This window comes from Monodelphis domestica, chromosome 4 (genome assembly GCF_027887165.1).
Source record: "Monodelphis domestica isolate mMonDom1 chromosome 4, mMonDom1.pri, whole genome shotgun sequence".
Lineage (NCBI taxonomy): Eukaryota > Metazoa > Chordata > Mammalia > Didelphimorphia > Didelphidae > Monodelphis > Monodelphis domestica.
The window spans coordinates 445,286,659-445,302,516 of record NC_077230.1 but is presented as its reverse complement, the minus strand read 5'-3'; the positions used below and the strand labels follow the sequence as shown (position 1 = coordinate 445,302,516).

The 15,858-nt window shown below is 41.0% G+C and overlaps 1 long non-coding RNA gene across 1 annotated transcript; it reads left to right on the top strand.

Moving 5' to 3' along the window:
• Positions 1-950: 950 nt before the first annotated feature.
• On the top strand, positions 951-13,170 carry LOC103105374 (uncharacterized). The gene is made up of 3 exons (XR_466717.3): positions 951-1,088; positions 1,364-1,423; positions 12,594-13,170. It is a non-coding gene; the product is annotated as an uncharacterized LOC103105374 (long non-coding RNA).
• The last annotated feature ends 2,688 nt before the right edge of the window (positions 13,171-15,858 follow it).

Here is a 15,858-nt window from a genome sequence, read left to right as displayed (position 1 = left end):
CCTCATTTCAGGGAGGACCAAACTGAGGCTGACAGGCTGGAGCTGGTCCTGAATGAGGGGCCAGAGGACGGATGGTTCCGGTGCCGTATTGATTGTAATAGCAGCGCCCCGGAGCGGAAAAGACTCACTTCCTGTAGTTTAGGAACACTGACTATGTATTTCTCTGTCACATCCGGCTCCGAGATGCCATCTAGTCTAAGGCTTGTTGCACTTCCTTTCCCTTAAGCATCCCAAAGAGCTTCTTCCTCTTCCACAGAATTTGGTGACTCAGTGAAGGGGGCAAAGAGGGTTTTCAGGCCTGAGAGGGAACCTTCCCGAGTTCCCCTGTGTGTGACAAGGGCTGAGGGCTGCCTGGACCGTCTCCTCCTCAGGATTTCACCAGTTGGAGTGTCTCAGGGGGGCTCCAGGGAGGGGCTGAATAATGAGCTCCTCAAAGTCTGTTAAACTGCCTGAGCAAGTTCTAGGGTCTCTGGTCACTGGGGAGGCCCCTGACCTCCGTGGCCCGTCCCAGGGCTGATGCTGGCCTGACCCAGACAAGGATCGAACCCAGAAACTGACGCGGCTCACCCCAGATGACTCTCTCACGTGACTTCAGTCCTACCAGGAGGAAGCAGCGGAGGTAGTTGGGAGCCCACGTTGGCCAGTGCTGAGACCACAGGACCCCTCCCAGCTCCTACCTTCCTCTCCTCTTTCTTCATCTGTTTGCATTAAACATGAAGCCACTCCAGACCCAACAGGGTTTCTCCATCTGCTTTCCGTGCACAGGAGCACTGCCAGGAAGAATCCTCCCTGCAGAAGCCAGCGTGTGGGCAGGGAGTGAAGGCTGGCCCAGCATTTTACAGAGATTTTCTCCCTCCATCGTCCTCTCAGCCCTGAGAGAGAGCTGCTCCTGTGACCCCATTGTGCAGAGAGAGAACATCAGGGAGAAGCAGGTGAAATGACTGGCCCAGGGTCACTGAGATGGGAATTGTAAAGCCCTCAGCACGTTGCCTGGCATCCAGGAAGCTTCTCTAAATGTTGGCTCTTCTTGGAGATGGACCCCAACGCCCTCCCTAGTCTGGAGGAGGAGAGATCAGCTCTGAGAATGGGTAAGGCTGGGGTGTCTAGTGGGGGACCATGAGGAGGTGGGAAGCGAAGAGAGGTATCAGGGAGGGGCCAGCAAATCACCCCAAACCCTGCTCTCCTCTTGCTAATCCCCTGACCACAGGGTGCTGGTCACTGCCTTGGCATCCAGTCCTTCCTGGTCCTGAGCAGCCCTATCCAGCTTGGCCCTCTGTCCACTCCCTCCTTCTAGAGCCCAGCTTCTCTCTGTCCCTTTTCTCTCTGGGTTTCCAGCAGTATTTTTGTATCCTTCATTCCACAGGAAACAAAATCCTCACAAGTTACATCTATCAAAATTATCCAAACAGTTTGAACCTGATTGGTGAGTTAAAGTATCTGAACAGTTTGGAACCTATATTGGAACACTTTTTCCATCTAAATATTTTGTTTTTATAACTTGCAAAATTTATTTTTACATACTGTAAACCTTAAAATTTCCCAGACCCTACTTTATAAGACTGGATTAAGACCATTCCCCATTTGGGCAGTGAACTCTACTTAAAGCAGGAATGTGAGAATTCTACTATACCTACTTGGGTCTGCCCTAGGGGAAGATAAAGTTGTAAACTCTTTTCTGAACAATAAAAAGTACTTAAACCCATACTTTTCTTAAGCTAAGTACCTATAAAGGTCAAGCAACTTGTGAATTTACAAGGAACAAAGAACTGGAAAACTTACTCAGAGCTTTCCTGGTGTGAATTACTCAAAAATCCACACCTTCTTAGGTGTGGACTAAGAATGGGCGGTCCTTTAGAAACATCTACAGTGATTGGTAGATGTAAGGACTTCGGGGAGGTAACAGAGAAGATTTTACCCTTAAAAATAAGAGCTCAGGGAAGAGCTGGGAAGTCATTCTGAAACATTCAGATTGGAGAGACTCATTCTGAGGAGACTGATTCTGAAACATTCAGATGGAGGAAGGAGCTGGTGAAAGCAGCTGAGATGCAGCTGGCCTGGTGTCATTAGAAATCCTTACTTAGACAGATCTTATGGTGAGTTATAAAAAACTGACTGATTTCTCTTTTAAGACTCAGGTCTAGGCCATATTGGCTTGAGGCCCTTCATACTTTTTCCTTTTTTTACTCTCTCTCTCTTTCTTTGATTACTCATTGTATTTTAATTAAAATCTCTATAAAACCCAATTGACTTGGGTATTTGAATAATTGGGAATATTTCCCTGGCGACCACCTTATATTTGATTTTAACACCCAAGACACTGTAGTGAAACATATTTCTGCGGTCAAATTTACTCACCCTCTCTTATATCTATCACAATTTATATCTTCCACTATTTTAACCACTACAGTTTAAGACCTCAACCATTTTAAATCTCACAATACCTCAGAGTTGTTTTGATTTGCATTTCTCTGCTTATAAGAGATTTGGTACATTTTTCATTTTCTTATTAATAGTTTTGATTTCTTTAACTGAAAATTGCCTATTCATGTCCATTGCCCATTTATCAACTGGAGAATGGCTTGATTTTTTGTACAATTGATTTAGTTCCTTAAAAATTTGAGTGATTAGACCTTTGTCAGAGGTTTTTGTTATGAAGATTGTTTCCCAATTTGTTGCTTCCCGTCTAATTTTGATTGCATTGGTTTTGTTTGTACAAAACCTTTTTGATTTAATGTAATCAAAATTATTTATTTTGCATTTTGTAATTTTTTCCTAATTCTTGCTTGGTCTTAAAATCTTTCCCAAAATCTGGCATGTATACTATTCTGTGTTCACCTAATTTACTTATTGTTTCCTTCTTTATGTTCAAGTCATTCGCCCATTCTGAGTTTATCTTGGTGTAGGGTGTGAGATGTTCATCTAAACCTAATCTCTCCAATACTGTTCTCCAATTTTCCCAGCAGTTTTTTTCAAAGCTGGGATCTTTGGGCTTATCATTGATTGTCTTGTTGAGGTCACTTACCCCAAGTCTATTCCACTGATCCTCCTTTGTGTCTCTTAGCCAGTACCATATTGTTTTGATGACCTCTGCTTTATAGTATATTTTGAGATCTGGTACTGCTAGGCCACCCTCCTTCACTTTTTTTTCATTATTTCCCTGAATATCCTTGATCTTTTGTTCTTCCAAATAAACTTTGTTATTGTTTTATCTATCTCCACATTTCCTCAGCCTCCTGGGGTCCCTAGCCTTGCTGTTCTTAGGGCACCTCCAGCCCCTAAGAACTTAGATTGCCTGAAAGAGGTCTGGGTGTGGAGTGTAGGGAAGTCTCTGTACTGAGCACTGGAGAGGTTTTAGCCTGAGGGCTTTTTGGGGGTTTTCTGTGGTATTTTACTGTGAGCTGCCCCCTCTCCCCAAGCTCTGCAATACCCTATCTCTACATTTCCTCAGCCTCCCAGTGTTCTGAGTCTAGTTTCTCTTAGAGGTAAGTCTGTGTTAATCTCAGCCAGACTTCCTCCTAGAACTTAGAAGTTTGTCCCGTGCTTGCTCAGACTCTGGAAAGGTAGGTGAAGTGGAGGAGGGGTGATGAGCTCGCCTGCTTTTAGTCTGGAAATGCCCTAATTTTGCCTACCTTCTGTGTTGTGTCCTAGCGTGGAACTCCTTCGCTCGTTTGGTTTTGGTTTTGTCGTTTTGAGGCACTCTGTCTTGATTGGTAGATGTAACAGTTAAAATTTAGGAATATGGGGAGACTGAGGCAGGTAGAAATTAGTTTCTCTCTGCAAGGAGTATTATATTTTTTTTTAGAGGTTTATTAAAGGTTAAAGATTAAAGAAAATACAGAATAAGAAAAAAACACGTGCCTAGGCCAGAGGCCTAAGCCAGATAACCTCACAGCATGGAAGAGACGCATCTGCTCCAAAACGGAAGTCCAAAAAAAGACCCAAAAACCTTTGCCACCAGCTTAAATCCTTCCTCAATCTTGGCCCACCTCAGAATTCCTGTGAGATTACAAAGCATTTTGGGGAAGTGTAGCAAGGGCTTGTGGGGATTGAAGTCCAGAGTTCAAATCTCAATTTTACATGGAGAAGAGAGGTAGAGCCCTGCTTTTACTCTGGAGCCATCTTGACCCAGAAATTCCCCGCAGACATCCTCTTGCTGGGCAGTGACGCTGTTTAATGAGTTGGGGTCTACAGTTTATCGGCTATCTGACATATGGAAAGGGACTAGGTAAGCGTCATACAGAAACACTGACGAGTAATGATTTACAAGGTAAGGATAATGGATCTGAATTACTTCAGGGATTCTCAGCAGGAGTTTCTACAGGTTATAGATCACAGGTAACGTGTAACCATCTAGTCCCGATTCTCAGGGAAATGGTGGGCTTCGGGGGGTAGAACAAGGACTCAGACAGCCAGGGACAGCCTGAACTTGTCAGGTGCTTTGGGAGAGATCATACGTGCCTGGCTCTTGCTAGCTGATGGCTCTGGTTTTATTGGGGCCCGCTCTCACTACGGGGGGATATAAGGTCCCATATCAATTCCACCTCAGATCTTTATTCCATCCCTATTTCCCTTTCTTCCAGGGGTTCAGATCAAGGCCCGGTGGGCTCCAACCTACTCTTGCTAGCACCCCTCATTTTACGGGAATAAAACCATGAAATGTTGGGGAAAGAATATTTAGCCAAGCTTGTTCCATGTGTAGCATCCTGCCTGCCATCCTGCCAGTCTTTAGTTAGGCAATAATAAGAGACAGAGACAGAATTTGAACCCAGGACTAATTAGTCTAAGCCCATTGATCTTGCTTTTGCACTCTGCCAGTTCCCAAATATATAATGAGGATGAGAGTGGACGTGGCTGTGTGTGTTAGGACTCTGGCCATCTCCTGGGGTCACTGAATTGGACATGGAAGGGATGCTGCAGGTCACCTGGGCTGACTCCTTTGTTTCACAGAAGAATACACTGAGGCCCCAGGAGAGAGAAACACAAGTAGAAGTCAGAATCTGCTCTTTTGAGGACCAGGAAAAAGCTTGGAAAGGGACAGAATGTGAGGAGATGGAGGGTCTTGGCCAGGGATGATCCAGGAGGCCAGTGAGCCTGGTCAGAGAGGAGGTGAAGGGCAGGAAGGCCTGGAAAAGGGGGTTCAAAGCTGACTGTTAGATGTCTGCTCTGAGACACCAGCCCTCTCAGTATGATGGTATTTAGTCCTGTGGGGATATTTGTCAGGGACCTTGTGTCCAGGGTTCCCATAGAGCATGGAATTGTCTGCTTCTAAGGTTGACACTGCTGGGGACAGCCAGACAAGCCCTGGGCTGTTTTTGTGTCCACTCAGGAGGGTGACCCATGTGCTGGGTGGGTGATGGACACTTGGGTCCCCCGCTTCTAGAGATCCCCTGTTCTGTTTGTTGGTATTTTGGGATTGTTGTTCACTCCTTACAGGTGTGCCTGCCCCTTTGTGACCCCATTTGGGGATTTCTTCTCTCTCTCTCTCTCTCTCTCTCTCTCTCTCTCTCTCTCTCTCTCTCTCTCTCTCTCTCTCTCTCTCTCTCTCCCACTCTCTCCCACCCTCCCCTCTCTCCACCTCTCTCTTCCCCCCTCCTCTCTCTGTCACTCTTTCTTTCTCTCTCTCTCTCTCTCTCTCTCTCTCTCTCTCTCTCTCTCTCTCTCTCTCTCTCTCTCTCTCTCTCTCTCTCTCTCTCTCTCTCTCTCTCTCTCTCTCTCTCTCTCTCTCTCTCTCTCTCTCTCTCTCTCTCTCTCTCTCTCTCTCTCTCTCTCTCTCTCTCTCTCTCTCTCTCTCTCTCTCTCCCACTCCCTCTCCCCCCAACTCCTCTGAGGGCTCCATCCCTGCTTGCTGTCAGAATGAACTCAAAGTATGACCTCCATGACTTGGGGTTTGGATACATCAGTCAGGCCTGGGAAGGAGACTTAGAAGTTTGGGGTCAGGTCAGCTGAGGGTCCTGGAGAGGGAAAGTCACCTTTTTAGTGAAAGAAAAAGGATGAGAATTTAGAGTTGGAATTAGGAAGGTCTGTTAAGAAGGTCTATAATAATCCCAAAGGTAGCATCCAAAGCAGTCAACTTTGTTCCCTCCAAAATTCACTTTTGACAACCATTCCCCTCTGGCTATAAGAGAGCCTCAGTGGTAAGTGCTGAGCAATGGGAGTGTGAAAGAGGAGATTGTGCTTCCTCCATCTTTTAGAAAAAGTAAAACTTCTGGTTTCATGTGGATTTCTTTGATAATTATGTTAAGTCAGTGATGTTTCTCCTTTGTTTTAGGGATTTTCCCATTGCTGCACTGAGAAGGAATATACCAAATCTCTGTAATAGACTCGTAGTTCAGAATATAGTACCTATAGAGCGAGAACTTATTACAGAAGAGAATCTTATTTTGACTATCAATAGGGAATCAGGAACATATTGTGAACTCAATGTTTTAGATATTGATAATGGGAAAACTGATAGTAAAAGAAATAGTGAGGATGAATATCTCTATCAGGATATGAAATCTAGGACTATCCAATGAAAATCGATTCCTTGTCCTCCCACACATCAGAAAGCCTGTTGCCTAGATCTTCTCTGACATTTTGAGCTTCTGAACATGCCAAGGTACGCATTTCCCAAGTGCTGTCATGAATTATGTCATCCAGGACTATGTAATAGACATACATTCTACATGAAAATAGATTGTTCAGCCTTTGGACAGTATTCATTGGGGGGTGTTCAGGCTTTCCTGTGTAAGGATGATATTAGAAAATAAATATTGTTTTATTAATTTAGGGATAAGAAATAAAGTGGCTGGTTGAGAAAGAATCGGAGTTTGAAACAGAGCTGAGAGAGACTGTTAATTTCAGATGTGACAGTTATAACCGATTTTCTGTGTCAATTACTCTCTCTGGCAGTTGGTAGAGACACACTCAGAGACTCTCTCTCCGGGAAGGAGGAGGTGTAAAATGGAGATTTGAACCCTAGACTTCAATCCCCAGAAGTCCTTGGTATTTCCCAGAATTCCCTATAATCTCACCCGAGTCTCCACCTGGGCAAGATCACAATGAGTATTTGGCTCTCTGCCTCAGATGCTCTCTCTTCCATTGCAGTGATTTAGTGGGTACGGGGGTTTTGAATGGGCTAAACAGCCTTAGGCATGTGGTTTTCTTATTTTGTATTTTCTTTATTCTTTGATTTCTAACGATCCTTAATAAACCTCATAAAATATAATACTTTTATTACTAGAGACTAAATTTAATTTTTATAGAGGTAACATCTTTGCCTCTCTCTGTCTGAGGGAAAGATGTGAAGGAACTCAGTGTTTTCCTTTCCCAACTTGGGAAATACTAGTGACTATTGTGGTTTTTATAGATGGTTTTAACTCTGAGAAGACCAAAGAAAAACCCTAACCCTAACCCTAACTGGATTCTTGTTGAGATTCAACCAGCAGCCTTTGCTATTTTATAATTTGAAGGTGAAGTTAAGATTTATAAGGATAATAATGGTAGTTTTACTTAGATAGTATAAATTTTGGTTAGTCGGGTCAGGGAGGAGTAGTGTAGTCTGTAAAACACAGGAGAAGCAGTTCCTTGAGGATCCTGGGAGTTTATTTGGGTGGATTTAGAATCTCTCAGAATTAGAAATCCTTTATTTATCCTTATATATTTCAATAAATATTTTCTAATGTTTCTAATGAGTCTTTTTAGCATCCTTGCGCCTGGCCTTGAAGGGAAGTTCATATTTGAGCTTCACTTTATCACTGAGGATACTTTTGTTTACCTCTATCAAAAGTATTTGAAAGTATCCAAACACTTTTGAACCTATATTGGAACAGTTTTTCCATATAAATATTTTATTTTGGGTAGCTCATCATTTTTAAAATTTTATTTTTACACCTGGCTAAACTGTACCATATGAGCATCCCACCATCTTATACAGAGCCCTCACTTTAGTCATGAGCACATAGAAATGAGAGACTTTCTAGTCACTTTATGAGGTCACAGGTTGTGTAAAGGCAATGGGATGTGCCCTCAGGTTGTTTAGATTTATTAATCAACCCACCAAAAGAGTTCACAGAAATGAGCGGCAGTCCCTGTGAGTTCAGGAGAATCCATTCAATACTTGGATTAAACTGAACATATTTTGGTCTTTTTGCCTCATTATGCCATTTATGCCTCATTATGCAGGTTTCTTAGTAGCCATAATTATGTCCATTTTAAGTCAGCTTTTCAGAATTTCTCCTCTGAATGTTTTGAGTCTTTTACCAAGTTTCACTCTGTAAATGTCTAGGTAGAGGACTTCCATCTACCATTAATTTAGGTTTTAGCTTTGAAGTCCCTCCAGGAAGCAGTTTGACTTGCTTAAGCTTTGCTGTTATACATATCTCAGGAAAAAGGAGAACCAATTTGACTTCTGTGACCGTCAGTTACAACCCAAACAATAATCCTGCCGATTAGTAACCGCGGGCAATTTTTTTGTCTGTCTTGGTCAAGCTTTTCCCTCTCTTCCCTCAGGTTAGGATGGCACCTGTGGAGTAGCTTATCTGATCCATACTGTGACCATACAGAATCATGCAGGTTTGATAAGAGTCAGCTTTATAAGACATTTAGTTGTATGAGGACATAGAAAAAAGAGTTCTATTCGGTAAAATTCTAATCCAGTAGCAGCACATGGAAGTAGCTTTGTGTATGAATTTTTAGGTGTTGATTTTGTAACAGTTAAAATTAGTTTCTCTACTAAAAGCATTATATTTTATGAGCTTTATTAAAGATTATTAGAATTAAGACATAAAGAAAATAGAAAATAAGAAAACTGAACCACATCTTCTCGAAGACATGCTTGTGCTCCTTTAGCTGGGTGACCTTCCACGTCTCCAGCATCTCTTTGTGTTTCACATAAAAATTAGAGATGTCACTCTGCTGGAGGGGTAGGCTCACAGCCGAGATCAGGGTGAAGGTGTTGTTCCAGAACATGGGGGGCACCCCCTGCTGGTATGTGTCTGTGACCCTGGCCACCAGATCCACAGTGGCCTGCATCATATGGTAACGAATATCATCATGTTCCAGGTATTCCTGGAACCGGGAGATCAGCAGAGATGAATCAGCCTCCATTGGAATTAGGCCTTCCACCACATACTGCCATCGTTGCCACCTCTTCAGGCAGATGACCCAAAAAGAGCTCCCCTTGTTCCAGCAGGGCCCCAAAGAGTCAGCTACAGGTGTGAATGGCATCGAGAATGTCATCTTCCTGATCAGTCTGCAGCATGTCCAGGATGTCGAACATGACATTAGTTGTTTTTTTGTTTTTTTTTTAAACCCTTACCTTCCATCTTGGAGTCAGTACTGTGTATTGGCTCCAAGGCAGAAGAGTGGTAAGGGCTAGGCAATGGGGGTCAAGTGACTTGCCCAGGGTCACCTAGCTGGGAAGTGTCTGAGGCCAGATTGGAACCTAGGCCCTTCTGTCTCTAGGCCTGGCTCTCAATCCACTGAGCTACCCAGCTGCCCCCATTTCAATTCAATCAACCACACCCAAAGTTCATTTTTGATCTTCTCATGTAGCTTGTGGTCTGGAGGCATCTTCATGGTGTCTTCTCCAAACAGTTCAGTTTCTGGATTGGAGAGGTAGCATGTTTCTTAACCTAAAATTCTTCTCAAAAAGAATTTAAACTTTGCAATTTAAAATAATAATATTTTTACATTCCCCCCTTGAAGAGGGTGATTGAAAAACACAAGATCACTTAAGGATACATGGCTGAGTTATGAGGTATATGAATCAATTGGCAAGAGAAATTAAAAAGACATCAGAAAAATCCAAATAAAAAAGAAAATTTCTGGATGAAAATATAGACTATCAAAGTCTTATGTGTAAAAATTCCAAGTAAAGGTAAAGTAAATCTATAACATGTCCTTGAATCAGGGCCCAATTAAAATGATCTAAGCAATGATGCATTTACCCAGTCAGTAGCCAGGACTACAGAAAGTTTGCCACACTATGACAGACAGAAAAGGGACTAGATTATAGGAGTCAAATTTGGGATATTCATCTGTAAGTATTTTCAGAGTGAGTGTGTATACAAGGAAGGCCTACATCTTAACATATGTTAAGTGTCGCAACCTCAAATCTCACACTAGGTTCAAGTCCTTTGTATTGGCTTAGAAGTGCATCAATCCTTCCTGGATTGGTTTATCCTTGGCCTTGTGCAATGGCTCTTTTGTATATCTTGTTCTAGAATCTGACAGACTTATTAAGCAAAGTCCCATAATTTTTTTTTAAACAACTAGTGGCATCATTTTTACAGTCTCAATCTTTTGGGGCATGCATTGACATTATAGCAAATGTATTTTAAACTTATATTACTACAAAATCAAAAAGGTCAAAGAAAATTCTTAATACTGGTAACATGCTTCAATTATAAAAAGGAGAGAAAAAATACAGAAATAGTATATTGCACATGCAAGAAAAATATAATAAAAGAGTTTTAAAAATTCAAAAATGTAGCTTAATACAAGTCTTTCTCACCAAAAATGAGATCCATTTCCTCTTCATATCTGTACAAGCAAATGAATTTTACAAGGTAAGAGTTATATATATATATATATAAAAGTAGTACAAATATATGTGTCCCCAATATCCCCCAAATTCTCAATAGTCCAGTTAATTACAATAGCAAACAAACCCTCTATCATATTTCACACAAGTTTCTGTATGGCATTTTTAAAACCTATGAACTGATGGATATATACTTTCAACCTTCGTAAAAATATTTTTAAACCAAGTAAAACTTATTTTGGGACTAGAACATTATCAAGAAATCTAGATATCATTACAAAATCATGGTAGAGGAGTCTAGGAAAAACTCAAACTTCTGTAAAGTGAGCTGAAGAATATAAATGAGAGATGCTCCCTTTTTTTGGGGGGGGAGGCTTCTAGGGGTACAATGCCCTGGGATTAACTTCCCAGCTTCCATTCACATTTTTATAAATGCGGGAGTTAGGATTCTAATTGTATTTCACTTCAGCTACTAAAATGGGCCTTACCTTGTGTTAGGGACAGGCAAAATGACCAGAGATTAAAAATTTTTTTTTAAATAATGTTTAACGAACCCTTAAAATCAATTTGAGATATTTTGCTCATTAAATTTTCCAAAGATTGTTATAGCAATTTTCTGATGGAGTCCATCTATCCTCTATGTGACAATTTACAAAGTAAAAACTAGAAAAGCTGTTTTTATATGGGCCTACACAGTAATGTTTGTTCAGTATAGTTATAGGGTGTTAGAGTTAAAATAGTTTTGAGCATTAAATAGTTGTAGATAAGAGAGTGGGAGCCATAAAATGTGATAATCAAAATGTTTGGGAGCAAAGGAAATATATAACAATTATGAGCGCTGAAATGTTTTCTACTGTGTCTTGGTTTTATATAAATATAAGATGGTCACCAGGGAATATATTTATTCCCAATTTATGAATATGCCCAAGCCAACTGGGTTTTATAGAGAAATTTAATTTATAATACACTGATTAATCAATAGAAAAAGAGAGAAAGTAAGAAAGGAATAAGAATGAAGGGCCTCAAGCCAATAAGGCCTAGACCTTAGTCCTAAGAGATAAATCAGTCAGTTGGTTTTATCACTCACCCCAGATCTCTCTAGGTTAGGCTTCTCATGCCAACCTCAGGCTCCACCTTCAAGAGAGCCTCCTTTCAAGAAATGTTTCCAGAGAATTCTCCTCCTGACTCCTCCTGAGTTCTCCTTCCACAGCCTCCTTCAAGACCTCTCCAGGAGCTCTCCCTCCAGGACCTCTCTCCTCTCAGCCCTCCTTCAGAGCATCCACCTCTCTCCTCCCCAGTCCTCAGACCTCGCTATCTTTAAGCAAAAATCTAAGTTCCCTCCCCTCAGTTCTCCCATCTACCAATCATTGTCCATGTCTCCCCTGTGCCAATGGTGGCTCTAGCTTAATCCAGGACCGCCCAGAGGTCTGTCCCCTTTACACATGTCTGTTGAAGGTCATATTCTCAAATAATTAAATCTTGATCTTTGCTGCAGCCCTTCCTAAATCCTGTTACTCTGAGTAGGGTGAAGATTGTAGTTTCCAAGACCTGGTTCTGTCATTCCAAGTATCTCTATTGTATCAATTCTAAAATCAATCATGACTCAAAGAACTTCCTGTTCTATGCTTAAGCATAGGTCAAAGCCCTTTCCATTGTTTAGCAAAAGGTTTCTGTCCTAAAGTAGTCTTAAGTAGGGAGGAGAAGGATCCTCCCATGCCAAGGAGTTTCATATTCCAATAGAGTTCTTACTCTCAGTAGGACATTTTTTCAAGTATGAAATTTCCCAATGGGGAAATTTCCAACATTCATAAGTCTAAGAAATTTTAAGGTTTGCAATGGTAAAAGCAACAGAATTTAACAGTAGTTAAAACCTAGTACATTAAACTGATTCAGTGTAACAGAATAGTATTGAATGCAGTAATATATGAACTTAAAATCACAAAGTTAAACCTTAAAACAATCAGCAAAATGCAATAAAATACAGAGATTTTTATAAAATGGAGTCTGAAATGCCTTAAAAATATAACCTCCAGTCTCTTTAAAGTTCCCTGGTTTTTTATCCATTTAGATGCCTGTTGTCAGAAGGCAGAAGATTGGTAAGGACTAGGCAATGGGGGTTAAATGACCTGCCCCAGGCCACACTGCCAGGAAGTGTCTGAGGCAAGATTTCAACCAAGAACTTCCCGTCTCTTGACCTGGCTCTCAATCCACTGAGCCACTGAGTTGCCCTCCCATAGTGAGGGTGGGTTTTTGGAACCCCAAATTTGGCTAAAGAGTTGCATGGAGTTGGATTTTTCTCCTGACTCCCAGATGAGATAAATGAAAGAATCAATACAGTCACAAGATATCCTTTTAAAGTAGCTATGGTTTAGTTCTGGTTTGGAAAAGTCTCTTCCTTCATTCCTTCTCCCCCTCTGCTATCCCCTGCTCCCAGTCCACGTGGAGGCTAATCGTAGCCTAAGGAAAAATCACCTCCGCTTTTACCAGCCAGTGGAAGTGAGTCCTGGGCCTGGGGAGATGATCCAGAATTGCTGGGCCGGGGCTCGGACAAGGTGAGCAGCAATAGCCAGGAGCAGGAGCCAGAGCAGGGAGCCGGGGTCGGGAATGAGATGAGTCAAGAGGCTTGCTAAAAAGTCTTGGAGAAACTTGGCTTAAAAAAATATAGGCAGTAGCTGAACTTAGTAATAGTAGAGAAAACATTTAGGAAAGTTAAGATTGAGGGTATTTTGTCACAACCAAGGTGGTTAGCCAAAACTGTAACAGTTAAAATTAGTTTCTCTACTAAAAGTATTATATTTTATGAGGTTTATTAAAGATTATTAGAATTAAGCAATAAAGAAAATACAAAATAAGAAAGCATGTGTGACCTACATCTTGCCTGCTAGGTAGAGAGCCATGTGTGCCTAGAAGCAGAAGCCGAGAGAGAGCACAAGTAGGTGGTGCAGTCAGTTTAAATACCCATTTTGTTCTCGGCCCAGGTAAGGACTCTGGTGAGATTTTAGGACATTCTGGGAAGTACCAAGGACTTCTGGGAATTGAAGTCTGGGGTTCAAATCTCCATTTTACAATTCCAAAACTCAGAATGACACCAGTGATAGATTCTGTAAGGAAATCATTCTTTTAATTTGAGGGATTGGCTCGGAATATAATAGCTACTATTATATACATCTGGTACTCTGTAACTGCAGGACAAATTTCTGCTCATGTGGGTATGAAATGATCCTTTGTAAATAGCACAACACACTCATATAAATGAGGATATTACATCTAGCTGGGAATCATCATGAACAGCCGCATGGTTTAATAGTGGTGGCTTATTGTAATTCATTCTAAAATGGGTCCTCATTTTAAAAAAGTATTATTCTTATAATTATAAACTGTTGTATTACTCTATCTAAATGTTAGCTTGATCCTGAGCACATATTACAGATTGTTTTTCAGGCATGAACACTTTCAAAGATGCCTCTAATATCTTCCTATTCCACTACTATTCCACTACTCGTATTGTTTAATACTGGATCCACAACAGTAGAATTTGGGCAGAGTTTATGGCTCTGTTCAAACATGGAGCCCCTCAGAATGCAAATCATCTGCAGGAAGTGAACACAGTGCAAGGACTCCCCGGACTCTAGTGACTGGTGGAGTTCCCTGCCTCCTAGTATTGTTGGTCCTTCTGAAGAAGCTAAGACCATGAATGGAACACCTCAGCTGGCGACAGGCACCCCTACAAACAAGTCTTTCATCTCCAGCCCTTGGAACAGACTTTTCTGAGCTAGCTTGCAGCTACAATGAACTTTACCTTTTGCTCACATGCTGGTCATGTGTCTAACCTCACCTAGACTGTAAAATCAATAACTTTCATTTTCTGGAACATTAACAAGGTCCTATTGTACTTTCTGTTATTGTACATAGAGATGGTATGTTGTTTCTTTACTTAAGTTGAACTCACTCACTTGCATTACTATTGTGCTGGTTCCAAATTGTTTTGCCCCTAGATTATGATGATCCAGCAGAAACCTGCTCACATGTTTCTTTGGATCAGAGGAGGGATAACGTGAGAGAAAAATCCCCCTATCCCCGTATGTGAAGATTAGATTTTAATGTTATCAGTAGTCTTGAGATAATCATAGTTGTAATTCTAAGATAGTTAGCATAAGTCGTGAGTGTAGCAGGCTTTTGTGAATATTCTGGAATAAAAATTGTTTTGGATTAAGGAAATAACTGCTTTTGAAAGGCCTTATTGCCAGCATCACCCTTCAAAGTTGCTCTATCAGGCACCCTAACTTGTGATCCATTCTACATCAGGATGCCTGATTCTTTGGGGTAAAAAAGGTCTCTCTCAGTGCTGGGCATCCTCTGGTTGGTCCAGCATTGTTGTGGGACCAGCCCACCCATAAATCTCTTTCTTTATGGCTTGGATATTTTGCTTATCATTTACATACTTGTGGTTAGAAAAAAATTACACAACACTAGCTCTACACTGCATACAAGGAGAGGAGGAGCCCAGGGCTTGGGTGACAGGAAGAGCCTGATGCTTTGTACTAGCTGCAGAAAGATGTTTCCAGTCAGAGGTCGGACTACCCCATTAAGGTTGATGAACTTTTAATACTAAATAAGGATCCCTAAGGCTTGATTGACTATTAGTCCTTTCTAAACTGGAATTCTTAAGAACCTTGAAGTCTATTGTTCAGTTCAGAGGTAGGTTAGGTCAGGTCAGAGGTGGTTCCCTCAAAGCCATTTCCTGAAGGACTAGGGGCAGACTTGGAGTTTCCAGAAAGAGATCTGACAACTGTAAAGTGTAAGAATCTCTTATCTAAGTCTGTATTTGTTCTTTTTTGGAATTTAAGAACTATCTCCTTTCCTAATACGAGGAAAATTCTTATGAAAGGGAGCCTCAGGCCCTAAAAACTAAAATAATTTCAGTTAAATTAATTTAATGTATTGTATACCATAACATAATGTAATGTAAAGTAATGAGAGTTTGTGAAGTTAACCAACTTCACACACCCATTCTTTACTTTTGGATGTGCTGTTAATTATTGCCAAAATAGGTAAAATAGCTGCTAAAATATGTGTGTATTTAATGTGACCATGTGTTTAAGTCCAATCTGATTTTGTTTACTTGCAAAGGATTTTTTATTCATATTGTGAGCTAAAAATAAGGTTTGAGATAAATTTGGATATGAAGATACGCAAAAGATATAGTATTTATGGGGATAGTGTAGTTATTAATAAGATTGGTAATTTGGGCTTTTAAAGCCAATACAAATAGCAAGGAGAAATGATACCTGAAGGGACTAAGAAATATAAGCAGTAACTGTTTTAGAGAAATA